We start from the raw sequence: 18,623 nt of genomic DNA on the forward strand, positions 1-18,623 counted from the left end.
CCCCATAGCAAACATATGCTGTTCTGGACAGTTCCTAAAATGTACAGAGATGTCAACAGAGAGCACTGTGCTCGTGATGTCAGCAGACAGCTCTGTGTTTCTAAAAGAAAATAATTTCCGCTGTAGTATTCAGCAGCTAATAAGGACAGGAAGGATTAAGATGTTTTAATAGAAGTAATTTACAAATCTGTTTAACTTTCTGGCACCAGATGATTTAAAAAAAAAAAAAAAAAAAAAGGTTTTCACCGGAGTACCCCTTTAATTCCTTTAGAACACGGGGGTGAATGCCATCTGGACCTGGTGATTTGTCCATTTTGATTTTTTGTAGGCGGCACTGTACTTCTTCCTGGGTTAGACAGGTGACCTGTACTGGGGAGTTTACCTTATCTCATTATATTTCACCTGGCATTTCATTTTCCTCGGTGAATACAGTGGAGAAGAATTTGTTTAATATATTAGCTTTTTCCTGATCCCCGTTTATAATTTCTTCTTTATCGTTTTTTAAAGGGCCAACATTTTCATTTTTAACCTTTTTGCTATTTATATAGTTAAAAAACATTTTGGAGTTAGTTTTACTCAATTTGGAAATTAGTCTTTCTGTCTCAATTTTTGCGGCTTTTATCAGTTTTTTTTTACATATTTTACATTTTTCTATATAGCTTTTTAATGCTTCTTCACTGCCTTCCTGTTTTAGAAGTTTAAATGCTTTATTTTTGTCATTTATTGCCCCATTAACATTTTTATTCATCCATATTGGTTTTCTTTTATTTCTGACCCTTTTATTTCCATAAGGTATATATATATATATATATATATATATATATATATATATATATATATATATATACATACATCTTACAGTGAGAATTTAACCCCTTAAGGACACAGGGTTTTTCCGTTTTTGCATTTTCGATTTTTCCTCTAAAAATTTTCCTTCCTTTAAAAAATCATAACTCTTTCAATTTTGCACCTAAAAATCCATATGATGGTTTATTTTTTGCGCCACCAATTCTACTTTGCAATCAAAAATCTATGGCGAAACGGAAAAAAAAATCATTGTGAGACAAAATTGAAAAAAAAAACGCTATTTTGTAACTTTTGAGGGCTTCCGTTTGTACGCAGTACATTTTTTGGTAAAAATGACACCTCTTTATTCTGTAAGTCCATACGATTAAAATGATACCCTATTATTGATTTTGTCGTACTTCTGGAAAAAATCATAACTACATGCAGGAAAATTTATACGTTTAAAATTGTCATCTTCTGACCCCTATAACTTATTAACTTTTTTTGCGTATGGGGCGGTATGAGGGCTCATTTTTTGCGCTGTGATCTGAAATTTTTAGTGGTACCATTTTTGCATTGATAGGACTTATTGATCATTATTCATTTTTTTCATGATATAAAAAGTGACCAAAAATGCACTATTTTGGACTTTTGAATTTTTTTGCGCGTACGCCATTGACCGTGAGGTTTAATTAACGATGTATTTTTGTAATTCGGACATTTCTGCACACGGCGATACCATATATGTTTATTTTTATTTACACTTTTTTTTATGGAAAAAGGGGCGTGATTCAAACTTTTATTAGGGAAAGGGTTAAATGATCTTTATTCACTTTTTTTCCAACTTTTCTTTTGCAGTGTTATAGATCCCATAGGGACCTATAACACTGCACCACTGATCGATGATTCTGCCGCTTGACTGCTCATGCCTGGATCTCAGGCACTGAGCAGTCATTCGGCGATCGGACAGCATGGAGGCAGGTAGGGACCCTCCGGCTGTCATGTAAGCTGTTTGGGATGCCGTGATTTCGCCGCAGCGATCCCGAACAGCTCCCTGAGCTAACCAGCAGGGTTTTACTTTCACTTTAGACGCGGCATTCAACTTTGAACGCCGCTTCTAAAGGGTTAATAGCGCGTGGCACCGCGATTAGTGCTGCTCACTATTAGCCACGGGCCCGAGGCCGGGCCCGACCCGCTATGACGCGGGGCCACGCGGGGGATGAGTTTACCAGATGCCCATAGCAACCAATCAGAACTTCTTTTATTTTTCAGAGGCCTTTTGGTTGCTATGGGCAAATGGGCAATTTTTCCTCTGCACAGGTTGTTTTCTACATTTTATAAAAAGTTTTTGCTAATGACAGGTACACCTCAATAAAAACTTTTGAACTAGAAAAGTATGACGCAAAAAATATATATACACACAGTGATCCCTCAACTTGGCCTCAACATACAACAGTGGCCTCAACATACAATAGTTTCAACATACAGGGTGGGCCATTTATATGGCTACACCTTAATAAAATGGGAATGGTTGGTGATATTAACTTCCTGTTTGTGACACATTAGTATATGTGAGGGGGGAAACTTTTCAAGATGGGTGGTGACCATTTTGAAGTTGGACATTTTGAATCAAATTATTTTTTTTCAATAGGAAGAGGGTCATATGACACATCAAACTTATTGGAATTTCACAAGAAAAACAATGATGTGCTTGGTTTTAACGTAACTTTATTTTTTCATGAGTTATTTACATGTTTCTGACCACTTATAAAATGTGTTCAATGTGCTGCCCATTGTGTTTGATTGTTAATGCAACCCTCTTCTCCCACTCTTCATACACTGATAGCAACACCGCAGGAGAAATGCTAGCACAGACTTCCAGTATCTGTAGTTTCAGGTGCTGCACATCTCGTATCTTCACAGCATAGACAATTGCCTTCAGATGACCCCAAAGATAAAAGTCTAAGGGGGTCAGATCGGGAGGCCTTGGGGGGCCATTCAACTGGCCCACGATGACCAATCCACTTTCCAGGAAACTGTTCATCTAGGAATGCTCGGACCTGACACCCATAATGTGGTGGTGCACCATCTTGCTGGAAAAACTCAGGGAACGTGCCAGCTTCAGTTCATAAAGAGGGAAACACATCATCATGTAGCAATTTCGCATATCCAGTGGCCTTGAGGTTTCCATTGATGAAGAATGGCCCCACTATCTTTGTACCCCATATACCACACCATACCATCAATTTATGTGTTCCAACAGTCTTGGAGGGATCTATCCAATGTGGGTTAGTGTCAGAACTTCACCATTCACGTAAAAATTTGCCTCATCACTGAACAAAATCTTCTGCGTAAACTGAGGGTAACATAGTAACATAGTTCATAAGGTTGAAAAAAGACCAGAGTCCATCAAGTTCAACCTATACCCCTAATAAGTCCTTACTGAGTTGAGTTGATCCAGCGGAAGGCAAAAAACCCTCATACAAGAGGTAAAAAATTCCTTCCCGACTCCAAATATGTCAGAATAAATCCCTGGATCAAGGGTCCTGTTCCAATTTTTGTTTTGCCCATTCGGCAGCACCTGAAACTACGGATACTGGAAGCCTGTTCTAGCATTTCTCCTGTGGTGTTGCTATCAGGGTGTGAAGAGTGGGAGAAAAGGGTTGTATTCACAATCCAACAAAATGGGCAGCACATTGAACACATTTTATAAGTGGTCAGAAACTTGTAAATAACTCATGAAAGAATAAAGTTACGTCAAAACCAAGCACATCATTGTTTTTCTTGTGAAATTCCCAATAAGTTTGATGTGTCACATGACCCTCTTCCTATTGAAAAAACGAAAGTTGGATTTTAAATGGCCGACTTCCTAATGGCCACCATGGTCACCACCCATCTTGAAAAGTTCCCCCCCCCCTCAGATATACTAATGTGCCACAAACAGGAAGTTAATATCACCAACCATTCCCATTTTATTAAGGTGTAACCATATAAATGGCCCACCCTGTACAATGATCTTTTCTGGACCATTGTAACTTGAAACCAGACTCAGCATACACTGCTACGACAGTCCAGATCTGTGAAACGTGTCAATGGCTAGAAGAACTGACCAATCAGAATGGGCATTCACTGGTAAAACCCCTGTATCACTGAAGTGCCTGCACTGACTGACTGTCTGGTAGCGCCTCCCTACACTACAGGATGGTACTAAATGTTCTGTACTACACTTTACCTGTACCACGGTTAGCTGCTCCTTTGGATACCAGGTGGGGTTGCCTCCATTTTACTTTTTTTTATGACATTGCGTGTTCTGTACAGGACTCTGAAAAAGCTCCTGTCCTCTACATAGACAGTGATTACAGCTCCCAGCAGCTCTTTCTTAGTTTTATATATAAGGACTTGCTTTATCTGTATTAGTTATCTACTTATTTTTCTTTAATCCTCATTTTTTTCCTATTTGTGGATGACATTAAGGTGGCTTCAGAACCAGTTACCAGGTTTCCATAGAGTTATGGTCTCAACATACAATGGTTTCAACATACAGTGGTCGTCCTGGAACCAATTGTAACTTGAGGGACCACTGTATTGGCATTGTTTTCAATAGTAACCAAAGTTCAGATTTCTTTTCTTATAGTTTACCTGTCACCTGCCATTTTAGGTAAGGTTTTTAGGATAAGCTGTCATGTGTCCGCATGTGACCACTGTGCAGGCTTCCTCTCTAATTTTCCGTTGTTCCTCAGCTATTGAATGGAATCAAGCCTCTAAGTATATACAGTACACAGAAGAGAGGATCCTGTTCCCCTATATCTATATAATACACCCAAGAAGCAACATTTAGGATATATAGAGCAGTAGTTAGAAGTCAAAGCTGTGAATCAAGGGGTGAGATCTAATACTCACAGCAAGCTCTATGGTAGTCTCTTTGCAGTCTCTGTTACCTTCTCGCTCTCTCCAGTCACTCCCCCTCCCATTTTCCTTCTTATGCCAAGGATTAGGAAAAAGCTTGATAAGAATTAAGAAGAAATAAGCAATTTGTTCTTATTAGATATACTATGTTTCTTATGTTAAAATGCACTACTGATGTATTTCATTCTTTGTATTGCTGGTCAGAGCCTCTTGTGGTAAAAACTGTTGATTGCCAGAGTGTACAATACACATTTTCCTGCTGAGACAACATATTTAGTGCCAAAAATGGTCTTCTGGCGTTTTTTGGAAAAATGTCACTGCAGTTTTTGAGCCAAAGCAAGAAGTATATTCGAAAGGAATGGGACATATAAAGGAAGGACTGATACTTGTGAATTATACAGAATACAGACTTGTGAATTACTTCTATTTGAAAACCTAACCCTTCCAGTACTTATCAGCTGCTGTATGCTCCTGAGGAAGTTGTGTAGCTCTTTTCAGTCTGACCACATTGCTCTCTGCTGCCACCTCTGTCCATGTCAGGAACTGTCCAAAGTAGAAGCAAAACCCCTTAACAAACCTCTTCTGCTCTGCACAGTTCCAGTCATGGACAGAGGTGGCAGCAAAGATCACTGTGGTCAGAATGGAAACAGCTACACAACTTCCTCTGAAGCATACAGCAGCTGATAAATACTATTAATATTTTTAAATAAAAGTAATTTAAAATCTGTATAACTGAATTTACAAATCTGCATCTTGCTCCACTTGATTTGAAAGCATTTTTGGTCACAGGAGTATACCTTAAAAATGCTTTCAGACTGTTATAATAGAATTGACATTTGAAAATACATTTATCTAACATTGTTTAACTCCATAAATTTCACATGTTTATTGAGCTATGAACTTCAATGACAAAAATTGCCAAAAATACCTGTGTAAGCTCAGAAATATAATAATTTATGTATATAGCGCCAAAAGATTCTGCAGCAATTTAAAATTCTGAGGCTAAAAATAAAGACAATTATCAGATATTACAATAGTACATACTAATTACGATATTCAGATCCGTGATAACTCCATTAGACACAGAAACTATAACTCCAGATTAAACAGATGTTTAGTAAACATAACATTGTATCATAAATAATTTATTGTATAAATTATGTGTATCATGTAATGCATTAACCCCTTAAGGACCACAGGTTTTTTCATTTTTGCACTTTCGTATTTTCCACATCACCTTCTAAAAATCATAAAGCTTTCAATTTTGCACCTACAGACCAAAATGAGGGCTTGTTTTTTGTGCCACCAATGGTATTTTGTAATGACATCAATCATTTTACCACAAAATATATGGTGAAACCAAAAAAAATCTTTTTGGGCCAAAATTGAAAGAAAAAAAAAAAAAATTTCTTTATTTTGTAGGTTGATATGATTAAAATTATACCCGACTTATATAGGTTTTATTTTGCTCTCCTTAAAAAAAAAAATTATAACTATTTGTATGAAAATTCGCATATTTAAAAATGTCCTCTTCTGACCCCTATAACTTTTTTATTTTTCCCGTATACAGGGATGTATGAGGGCTAATTTTTTTGCCACGATCTGAAGTTTTTGTCAGTACAATTTTTTTTTTATGGGACTTTTTGATAACTTATTCTACATTTTTTTTAGGGTCTACAAAGTGACAAAAAATACACAATTGGACTGGACTTTGGATTTTTTTTTACGTGTACGCCATTAAGCGTGCAGTTTAATTAACATTATATTTTTATAGTTCAGACATTTACGCACGTGATGGTACCACATATGTTTTTGTTTATTTTTGTTTACATATATATATTTTTTTTTATGGAAAAGGGGGGGGGGTGATTCAAACTTTTATTAGGGAAGGGGTTAAATCACATTTATTAACTTTTTTCAAACTTTTAAAAAAACTTTTTTACACTTTTTTTTTGTCCCTATAGAAGACTATTACATGCAGTCCTTACATTGCATACACTGAACAATGCTATACTATGAACAATGCTCCGGGTGCACAAAATGTTGCACGTGTGTCTAAGCACTTTTTTTTTGCGACTTTTGTGGGTATTCATTACAGGGTACCTCTCATCAAAAAAACTTTTGATATATTATAGATTAATATATGCAGAATAACTTTACAATTGCATGTTATTAAAAAATATGCTTCTTTCTATTTAATTTTCCACTTTGAAGAAATGACCACTAGGGGTCTCCCTACCAGTCCTGGCAGCAAGCATTTCAGATTCATGCTGGAGTCCTAAAACACTACGAGCTGCCAGTCTGCTTTGTTCACAAAGGAGAACATTCAGCTGCCAGCCTGCTTTGTTCACAGCCTGTTTGGCTGTGAACAAAGCAGGCTGGCAGCTCTGAGTGTTTAGGACTCCAGCATGAGTCAGAAATGCTTGCTGACAGGACTGATCTTTACTGAGCAACTTTCAGTTTTCACTTTGCAGTGGTTGTGAATTTATAAAGTGCGAATATTGCACGTAAGTATTAAAAAAAAAAAACTCCAAAATGTTGCAAGTCAAAGCCAGATCAGACCTAGCTTACAAAAATACTAGAGATGAGCGAACTTACAGTAAATTCGATTCGTCACAAACTTCTCGGCTCGGCAGTTGATGTCTTATCCTGCATAAATTAGTTCAGCTTTCAGGTGCTGCGGTGGGCTGGAAAAGGTGGATACAGCCCTTGGAGACTCTTTCCTAGAAATGTATCCACCTTTTCCAGCCCACTGGAGCACCTGAAAGCTGAACTCATTTATGCAGGAAAAGTCATCAACTGCCGAGCTGAGAAGTTCGTGAGGAATCAAATTTACTGTAAGATCGCTCATCTCTAAAAAATACCTTTGAGGCCACTTTTAAAAAGAGTCACAAAAAGTTGCACCTGTGACTTTTTTGGGCAGAAAAGTTGCAGAGAAGTGGAGGAAACAAAATTATGTTCTTTTTGCTTATGTGCACCAAATGTATCAACCCCCCCCCCCCCCCCGATAGTATGATAAATATGTTGAACAGAAGCAAAACCAAAGCAAAAAATAAAGTCTTCAAAGCTCACTTTCCAAAGACAACAAAGATAAATCTCACCATTTTTTTGGTATTTAAACGGTATAAAATGTAATTCCTAATTCTGGTTATGCCACGCGTAAGCATAAAAAGCACATGACAGTTATAAATCCTAAAGTAACATCCTACTGAAATTACATGGATGAGCCAGACTAATTTAAATGACATATGTTATAAAATGCTTTACTTGCTACCTAATCTGGAAAGATTATCAATAGGAAATTTATTTTCACTTTTTCTTCATTGACTCAAGAGCCACGGTCCCTATTCATGTTGATGAAATTAGCACACACACAAAAAAATAAAAAAAATACGTTTTTATGTGGCCTTTGTTTCCAGGATTTGAAGAAACTAACACTTTTATTTTAACAAAACGAAGAGAGGATGCACAGTTAAAACATTCCAAGACTGTGAGTCAGGAGGAAGAGTCTCTTTTCTTCCCTTACTGGTCAATTATGTGGCAAAACTTAAAACGTCATAACAAGCCAAGATTTTACTCTGGAATGTGTGATTCGATGGTGACTAAACGTAAAAGGTATACATGAAATCATGCAAAAGAGGAATGAGGAAAGTAGTCTATATTTCATATCATGTGTACTGTTAAAGGGGAGCTGACAAAAGAAATGTTACTAAAACACATTCAGCAGGCAGCAGATATGGTCATAGCTGATAAATGCGTCTGTACTTTAAACTCCTCAAGTTTTATGTAAAAACTAGATAAAAAAGACAGCAGGCTTGGCTTCTAAAATTCCAAAACACACTATGCTCACCTGTATTGCTGATTCCAGAAATGCCACTGTGGTCCCCCTCACTGCCTCAGTTTACTCATCCTGCTCTATGATGATGTCATGGACACATGGACACACTGTAGCCTGGACTTGTGCATACCTACTGCTGAGGGCAGGTATAGTATATTGTTGTTATATTAGTACCCTAGCAAGCTGTCTTTTTTTGGGGGACAACCAAAGTATAGTCTTCAAAAGCCTTATCAATACATTTGAGATTGGTGGAAATACTGTGTTTAGGGCAAAGAAGATTGACTAGGCTATCCACTCACAAGACTGTCTTTCTATCAGAACCTGTGGGGTTAAACCATTCTGACAGCTCTCTCTGTTTTGTTTTGGTTTGGGCTACGCCCAGCTGGCTGGACTGGTCACCTGACCTTGATGTGAGCACCTGGTCTGGGCCTATATAAGCTGGCAGTCTACTCCCAGTCCTTGCCTGCTAAAGAGCTCTCTGTACTTCTAGCTAGCATATACAGTGACCCCCCGACCTACGATGGCCCCGACATACGTTAATTTCAACATGCGATGGCCTCTCAGAGGCCATCGCATGTCGAAGGCAGCATCAACATACGATGCTTTTGTATGTTGGGGCCATCACATAAACGGCTATACGGCAGCGCTGACTGTTTCAGCTGCCACCGAATAGCCGTTTACGTGCTCCGGTGATGGTCTCCTACCTGTCCTCAGGGCTCCGGAGCGTCCTCTTCATGATCCCCCCCATCGCCGGCGCCCTCCTTCATCGCCATCATGTCGAGCGCACGCCGTCCCGTCATCCTATAGGAGCGGCGTGCGTGCGTAGTGACGTGATGACGGCAACGGAGAGCGGAGAGCGAGGATCCGGGGAAGCAGAGACGTCCGGAGCGTCGGGGACACCACGGGAACACCAAGGGAACGCGGCGACAATGATGGAGGGTGACATCCAGGGCAGAGGTGACGGGTCCGGAGCGGCAGGGACAGGTGAGTACAGCTTCCTATACTTTACATTGCACGGATCCCTCAACATACGATGGTTTCAACAAACGATGGTTCATTTGGAACGGATTACTATCATATGTTGAGGGACCACTGTATATTGCATCTGTTATATCTGGCATTTTGACTCTTCTCCTGGCTTTGCGAATTGGCTTATCTGTAACCTCTTGGTATAAACTAAAACTGTGGACAGCGACTTATTGTTGGTATGTTTAGTTATTTTTCTGTTAACCCCTTAAGGACAAGCCGATTTTGACCTTAAGGACTAATTTTATGTTAGCATTTTCGTTTTTTCCTCCTCACTCTCAAAATTTTGTGACTCTTTTATATTTTCATCCACAGACTAGTAGGAGGGCTTTGTAAAGACATCACTCATCTTACCATAAAATGTATGGCGCAACCAAAAATACTATGTGTGGGGAAATTAAAAAGAAAGCCATCATTTTGCAAGTTTTGGAAGGCTTCGTTTTCACGCCGTATAATTTACGGTAAAAATGGCGTGTTCTTTATTCTGTGGCTCAATACGATTAAAATAATGCCCATGATTGCATACTTTTTTTTTTTTATAATTGTTGCGCTTAAAACAAACTTTTTAACCAAATTAGTACGTTAAAAATCCCTCTATTTTGATGACCTATAACTTTTTCATTTTTCTGTATAAGCGGTGGTATGAGTGCTCATTTTTCAAACCGTGATCTGTAATTTTTATTGATACAACATTTGTGTATATAAAACTTTTATAAATATTTTTTTCAATAAAATGTGACAAAAAAAAGCAGCAATTTAGGATTTTTTTTTTGTAAGGATTCATTAAAGGAAAACTGCCAGCTTTACTGGCTGGTAGTGCGAGGGACGCTGATCAGTCTGGTCCTTACCGTGGCCGGATCCAAAGTGCCATTCGGCCCTAATCTTCTATTTTCGGAATATGCAAATGAGATGTTATCTGGCAGCGGCCGGGTTAACTGACACTCTGACGTCAGTGCCGCTGGCCACAGCGTCGCCCAGCTCATCAATATTCCTCCCCTCTCTCTTCATTACAGAGTGGGGAGAAGAGGGAGAGGCGGAGGAATATTGATGAGCTGGGCGGGGCTGTGGCCAGGGGCACTGACGTCAGAGTGCCAGTTAGCCCGGCTGGTGCAAGTTAGCACCTCATTTGCATATTCCAAAAATAGAAGATTAGGGCCGAACGGCGCGGCGGATCTGGGCATGGTAAGGACCAAACTGATCAGCGTCCCCCGCACTGCCAGCCAGTACTGCTGGTTAGTGCGAGGGGAGAAAGCTGACAGTTTTCCTATAACATATTTTATTTCTGTTTTTTACACTTTTTGGGGGTAAAATGGGAAAAAGGGACATTTTACATTTTTATTGGGGAAGGGGATTTTTCACATTTTTTAAAAACTTTTTTACTTCTTTTTTTACACTTTAACCCCTTCCCGACCTACGACATACCTGTACGTCATGGGTGGCAAGGTGTTCCCGACCCATGACATACAGGTACGTCATGAACATTTTTGCCGCTACTCGCGGCATCCCGCAGCGCCCGGTAAGATGGTGGCTATCACTGATAGCCAGCCATCTTACCATGCGACCCCCCCACCCCCCCCAGCGATCGCTGCTATCAGCTGGTCAAATCTGACTAGCTGATAGCAGCGTTTCGCTATGAAAATACTTAGCAGCGCGGTGTGTGAGTCCCGATCACGGGGATCGGGACACACACCGCTCTGCTAAGTGTCCCTGAACCGTCCCCCAGCGTCACTTACCCGTCCGAGCGGTGTCCCGAGCGGTCCCGGCGCGAGCGACGTCCTCCATGCGGTCCCGGCGGCGCTGCGTCCCGGAGGTGAGTTTCCGGCAGCAGTGCGGCATCTTCATTGGCAGCAGTGTGATCGCCGTAAAGCGATCTCACTGCTGCCTCTGGGAGTTTCAAAACTGCAACTCCCAGCATGCCCAGACAGCCTTTGGCTTTCTGGGCATGCTGGGAGTTGTAGTTTTGCAACATATGGAGGTCCTCAGTTTGGAGACCACTGTATAATGGTCTCCAATCTGTGCTCTTCCAGATGTTGCAAAACTACAAATCTCAGCATGCTCAGTCTGTCCAAGCATGCTGGGAGTTGTAGTACTCTAACATCTGGAAGAGCACAGATTGGAGACCATTATACAGTGGTCTCCAAACTGTGGACCTCCAGATGTTGCAAAACTACAACTCCCAGCATGCCCAGACTGCCCAAGCATGCTGGACGTTGTAGTTCGGCAACATCTGATCCTTCAGATATTGCCGAACTACAACTTCCAGCATGCCTGGGCAGTCTGGGCATGCTGGGAGTTGTAGTTTTGCAACAACTGGAGGCACACTAGTTGGGAAACATTTTCCCTTTCCTACCTCAGTGCCTCCAGCTGTTGCAATTGTTGCAAAACTATAACTCCCAGCATGCACTGACAGACCATGCATGCTGGGAATTGTAGTTTTGCAACAGCTGGAGGCACACTGGTTTGGAAACACTAAGTTTGGTTGCAAAACACTTGAAAGTTTATTACTTAACTTAGTGTTTCCAAACCAGTGTTCCTCCAGCTGTTGCAAAACTACAACTCCCAGCATGCACGGACAGCCAAAGGGCATGCTCGGAGTTTGCAACAGCTGGATGTTTGTCCCCTCCCCCCAATGTGAATGTACAGGGTACACTCACATGGGCAGAGGTTTACAGTGAGTGCTGCAAGTTTGAGATGGCGCAAATTTTGCGCTGCAGCTCAAACTTCCAGCGGCAAACTTGCTGTGAACCTCTGCCCATGTGACTGTACCCTAAAAACACTACACTACACTTACACTAACCTAAAATAAAAAGTAAAAAACACTACATATACACATATCCCTACACAGCCCCCCTCCCCAAAAAAATGAAAAACGTCTGGTACGCTACTGTTTCCAAAACGGAGCCTCCAGCTGTTGCAAAATAATAACTCCCAGTATTGCCGGACAGCCATTGACTGTCCAGGCATGCTGGGAGTTTTGCAACAGCTGGAGGCACCCTGTTTGGGAATCATTGGCATAGAATACCCCTATGTCCACCCCTATGCAAATCCCTAATTCAGGTCTCAAATGCGCATGGCGCTCTCTCACTTTGGAGCCCTGTCGTATTTCAGGGCAACAGTTTTGGGACACATATGGGATATCGCCGTACTCGGGAGAAATTGCCTTACAAATTTTGGGGGGCTTTTTCTTCTTTAACCCCTTATGAAAAGGTGAATTTGGGGTCTACACCAGCATGTTAGTGTAAAAAAATAAATTTTTTACACTGACATGCTGGTGTTGCCCTATACTTTTCATTTTCACAAGATGTAAAAGGGAAAAAAGACCCTCTAAATTTGTAATGCAATTTCTCCCGACTACAGAGATACCCCATATGTGGGCGCAAAGTGCTCTGGGGGCGCACAACAAGGCCCAGAAGGGAGAGTGCACCATGTACATTTGAGGTGATTTGCACAGGGGTGGCTGATTGTTACAGCAGTTCTGACAAACGCAAAACAATAAATATCCATATGTGACCCCATTTTGCAAACTACACCCCTCACGGAATGTAATAAGGGGTGCAGTGAGCATTTACACACCACTGGTGTATGACAGATTTTTGGAACAGTGGTCTGTGAAAATGAAAAATAAAATTTTTGATTTGCACAGTCCACTGTTTCAAATATCTGTCAAACGCCAGTGGGGTGTAAATGCTCACTGCATCTCTTATTAAATTCCATGAGGGGTATAGTTTCCAAAATGGGGTCACATGTGGGGGGGTCCACTGTTCTGGCACCACAGGGGCTTCCTAAATGGGACATGCCCCCCAAAAACCCTTTCAGAAAAACTCACTCTCCAAAATCCCATTGTCGCTCCTTCCCTTCTGAGCCCTCTACTGCGCCCGCCGAACACTTTACATACACATATGAGGTATTTCCTTACTCGAGAGAAATTGGGTTACAAATTTTAGGGTGATTTCTCTCCTTTTACCCCTTGTAAAAATTCAAAAATTGGGTCTACAAGAAAATGCGAGTGTAAAAAATGAAGATTGTGAATTTTCTCCTTCACTTTGCTGCTATTCCTGTGAAACACCTAAAGGGTTAAAACACTTACTGAATGTCATTTTGAATACTTTGGGGGGTGCAGTTTTTATAATGGGGTCATTTATGGGGTATTTCTAATATGAAGACCCTTAAAATCCACTTCCAACCTGAACTGGGCCCTGAAAAATTATGATTTTGAAAATCTTGAGAAAAATTGGAAAATTGCTGCGGAACTTTGAAGCCCTCTGGTGTCTTTCAAAAGTAAAAACTTGTCAATTTTTTTATGCAAACACAAAGTAGACATATTGTATATGTGAATCAATATGTAATTTATTTGGAATATCCATTTTCCTTTCAAGCAGAGACTTTCAAAGTTAGAAAAATGCTAAATTTTCAAAATTTTCATGACATTTTTAGATTTTTTACCAAGAAAGGATGCAAATATCAGTGAAATTTTACCAATAACATAAAGTAGAATACGTCACGAAAAAACAATCTCGGAATCATAATGATAAGTAAAAGAATTCCAGAGTTATTAATGTTTAAAGTGGTCAGATTTTCAAAAAATGCCCAGGTCATGAAGGTGAAAATGGGCTGGGTCATGAAGGGGTTAATAGTCCCCATAGGGGACTATTTATAGCAATCAATAACACTGATAAGTATTAGCAATCTTCTGCTCTGGTCTGCTCTATCTCAGACCAGAGCAGAAGAAGCCGGTAAGGCAGTGGAGGCAGGTGAGGGGACCTCCGTCCACCATGTTAGCTGATCTGATCCCCGCAGCCATGCCGCTGGCGATCAGATCAGCATAAAATGTAGCCATTATACTGTTATCTGCATTGATCACAGAATCTTAGGGGTTAATGGCAGACATCCGTGCGATTACGGATGTCAGACATTACTGGCGAGTCCTGGCTGCTATCAGCAGCTGGGACCTGCCGCACATGACCCGATCATCACTCTGATGCTCACGGTCATGTACAGGATGTAAATATATGCCCTGGTGCGCTAAGCACCGTCGCACCAGGATGTACATTTATGTCCGTGGTCATTAAGGGGTTAATCTGAGTGATTCCTTTTTGTGTCCCGACCTCCGTCTGCATTATAGTTTATTATTTTAGCTGGACTGCCCTCACTTATTGTAAGTAGGGACCGTCACCATGGTTATGGACCCGCTGCCTAGGGCTGGGAACGTCAGTAGGGGGGAGTGGGCGAGAATAGTGTGCACTCCTTCCCTGCCCAGATGTGACACTTTCAGCTTGTAGATGTAAATAAAAAGCATTCAGTGAGAGCAAGACAAACAATCTCAAGAATGATGAGAAATTGAAACACATTATAACTATTATTACAACTAAATATTATTACAACTAAATACATCAGTGTTTTGTGCAATATTTTTTTGGTTGGTGCCAGATTTAAAGGGAACCTGTCATCAGTTTCACCCACACTAACCTGTTGGTACAGGGGTGTAGTGCGGGTGACACTGATGATAACGATACTTACCTGTCCCCGATCCATAGTTCAGCAAGTCAGTTATCTTCCCCATTGGGGAAGCAGGCTTGGTGCGTGGGCGGAGCTTTCCGAGCACACATGTCACTGCTGCTTCTTCCCCAAGTCTGCTTGCAACCAGACCCAGCGAAGAAACAGCAGAAGTAACATCAGAGTGCTCCAGAAGCTCCACCTGTGCACCAATTCTGCTGCCTGAAAGATGAAGATGACGGGTCAACGGGACTACAGTATGTATCATTATAATTAGTGTCACCTGCACTACACATCTATACCAAAAGGTTAGTGTGGGTAACAATGATGAAAGTTTACCTTTAATTAAATTCACGGCCGGGAAGCAGCCACAGATGTGCCAGATTTATTAAGAGACCTGCACTTCTTCTGGAAAATCTAAAGCCATCTGGATGTTACTTATAAAACACTGATCTTTGTATATTCCCCCCACAGTGTCCCAGATTCACTAAAACCGTCAATAGGAGTCATGCAAAATGCTTAAACCTGCCCACTTAGCTGTTTTCGGTTTCTTAACTACCTCTGGCTGAGACAGTCAGGCCATAAATATTGAGATGCGAATGTTCCTTTAAGAAAGGGTTAGTCCAGTTGAGGGTCAGCACCATTGCTGACATATTCTTTTCATGAAATGTGCCTACTGATTGGCTGGATCTGGCCAGTTCCATGCATCATAGTTAAGAGTTATCTTTAAAATTGTCATTTATATTACAAATATTGTAACTTGACGCAAATTATCAATTAATTCCACAAATAAAAATCTCATTTTACTATACTCTAGATATTCGATAACGAAGTGGCCTCTTTATATTCCAGGAAAAGCTCCTGATGTACAGCCTGAATTTAATAAAGGCTGTGATGGTTGCCTAATAGTGGCAACTGTTACCCATAGACTAATATTTGATACATTGTGACATTTTTCATGATGTATCCATTAAACAGATGCTATTATAGCCTATAGGTATCCATTTAATGGATTTATCACCCATAGACCATTATGGTCAATGTTTAACAGATATGTCATGAAACACCATTGAAAAGCTTATGATGTGTCCATTAAATGGATGACTGTGACGAATACTATACACTGACATCTATCACCCATTAATAATTCCATGGTGCCTGATCCAAAGGCAGCGTGAAACACTAACAGGCTCTTTTTCACAATGATATAGGATTTACTCTGATTGGCTCTACTGTTTCAGAGGAATCATAGTTGTAACTTCAGCTGGTAACAAGGATTCTTTGGGTTGATCTTCTGGCCTTGATTTACAAGTCTCTTCCGATACACAATTAGGTTGGAGGACCATCCAAATCACTTGAAGCCCAGTTGCCAACTGAGAGTATAACTATGAATCCTCAAAACTGGGACAGCCATTCAGAGTGCATCAAATATCATAGTTAACAGGGTGCCTGCCAATGTTTCGTGCTGCCTGTAGTTTGGCACTAGTGACAGGTTCCCCTTGATGGATAGGATCCCATTGGATGGAATAGCTCAGTCTACTACTTTATTCCATAAGGAAAGGAATCCCGGCACTCACTTATTCTTCTGCCAAGTGTAACGTGTTTGTTTACACAGTGCTAGTTACAAATAATAAGACTCGTTTCGGCCAAAGCCTTACTCAGACTGACATACAAGTACATAGTTCCATCTCAGTATATATGCAGTATATATGTTAGAGGCCGGGCCTGACCCGCTATGGCTCGACTACGCTTTGGCCCTGCATTATAGAAAGGGAGTGGACTCAGGGCATACAGGTATGCCCTTGGTCCTTAAGTGGCTAAATAAGAAGTTACAGGTCTGTGAGAGCCAGAAATCTTGCTTGTTTGTAGGTGACCAAATACTTAATTTACCAAGGAATTTACCAATTAATTCAATAGAAATGCTACAATGTGATTTCCTGTATTCTTTCCCCCATTCTATCTCTCATAGTTGAAGTGTACCTATGATGAAAATAACAGGCTCTCTCATATTTTTAAGTGGGAGAACTTGCACAGTTGGTGGCTAAGTACTTTTTTCCTCCACTGTATATATGGTGATAAACCAATGAATCATAAGTTAGAGTGATATCCAAAGTTTGGTACTAAAAGAGAGTATACTTTTTTTTTTACATGGGAGTCAAACTATGGTGTGTACAGCAAGGGTATACAACAGGGAATCCCCTGATGTGTATATCTCCACCCGAAAAGAAAACAAATTGTGTGAAAAGAGCCTAAATCTATAACAACATAAAAATGATACAATTACAAAAAAAAGAGTGTCCAACATAATGGTAACAAGATATTCGAGAATACTGAGTCTACAAGCTTACAATCAAAACAAGGAAAAGGTACAGAATCTGGATTGCAGAGATTTGTTAATTTGTTAGATGATTATAAACTAAAATGATGTACAACAAAAATAATTTTACAGGTATAAAAACTTGATGCAATTGCAACATGCACCTTTCACAATTATGTGAATAAAAGCTGCTTTTATTACAGTTGGGCTGGGTTTGTACTCTGATACCTAACAGATGACCTCTTTATTTAAGAAAATAATGGAAGAGAAATCTCTCAGTTGAGTGCTAATGTAGTTACTGGCAGATTGCCGAATACCTGCCTAATCTGATATCTTTTCTCCATTTTTTTTTTTTTTTTGTCTACCATTACTTTCTTTGCTTAGAGATTACCTCCTTCACTGTACGCTGCTCTTGGTATTTAATGTCTGGATATACAAATGTAGAAACTAGTCATTAAAAAGAAAACCTGTTCTACAGTGATTATCTAGTGAGTGTATTACGAAGAAGATGTGTGTGTCATGGTTACTGCACAAAAGTACTTTGTGTTAAATATAATATCTTTCCTGGCGGGTGTTTTAGAAATCTTTGTGTTGATGTAGGTATATCACAGTCATTTTCCTTTTCAGCTATAGTGCATATGTAAAGAAGAATATTTTTAGTGTAGGGTCACCCATAGATTCTGTGCTACGCGAAATCCGCTGTGTATTCTTCTATGAGCAGTGAGGTATTTTCCTATGAGCAAGCCCACCTTAAAAACTCACTGCACACACAGGGCTGCCGATAGGAAGCCCTGTGTGCACAGAGAGGTTTGTAAGTAGGCCCGAGCATCATAACCACGTCACCTCACAGTCACTGTCACCTCACTGCTGTCACAGATAGCACTATGTTTCTCCTAATAAGAAAATACACTGCATATTTTCTGCTGTTCTTCTGTGCAGTGTGACATATGCTGCGTAAAGTCTCTAGACCCCACCCTTATGAGCTAAAGATATGGAAGAACTGAAATGATTGTAAGGCTCATACGTCTATAAAAAAAATAAAAATACACTGCAAAGCAGGCCTCAGAAATTCTAGGGTAGCCTCAGATTTCTTCCATGTATTCTCACTTTTTTTAAATTCTGTTTGTTGCTGTTTTGAGATTATTCAGACATTTGATATTTATATAGGGCTAAATGGGCACTCTCATTAAAACTTATTTTTGCTATTTGCTATTTGATAGTTTTTTATGTTTTGTTTGTGTTCAAAAAAGCTGCCAC

At 40.1% G+C, this 18,623-nt stretch overlaps 1 protein-coding gene across 2 annotated transcripts in view; it reads left to right on the plus strand.

Annotated features, from left to right (window-relative positions):
* SMOC2 (SPARC related modular calcium binding 2) overlaps positions 1 to 18,623 on the plus strand; it is a 308,253-nt gene that overhangs the window by 196,305 nt on the left and 93,325 nt on the right. The window lies entirely within an intron of this gene.

Source organism: Hyla sarda, chromosome 3 (assembly GCF_029499605.1).
Source record: "Hyla sarda isolate aHylSar1 chromosome 3, aHylSar1.hap1, whole genome shotgun sequence".
Taxonomy (NCBI): domain Eukaryota; kingdom Metazoa; phylum Chordata; class Amphibia; order Anura; family Hylidae; genus Hyla; species Hyla sarda.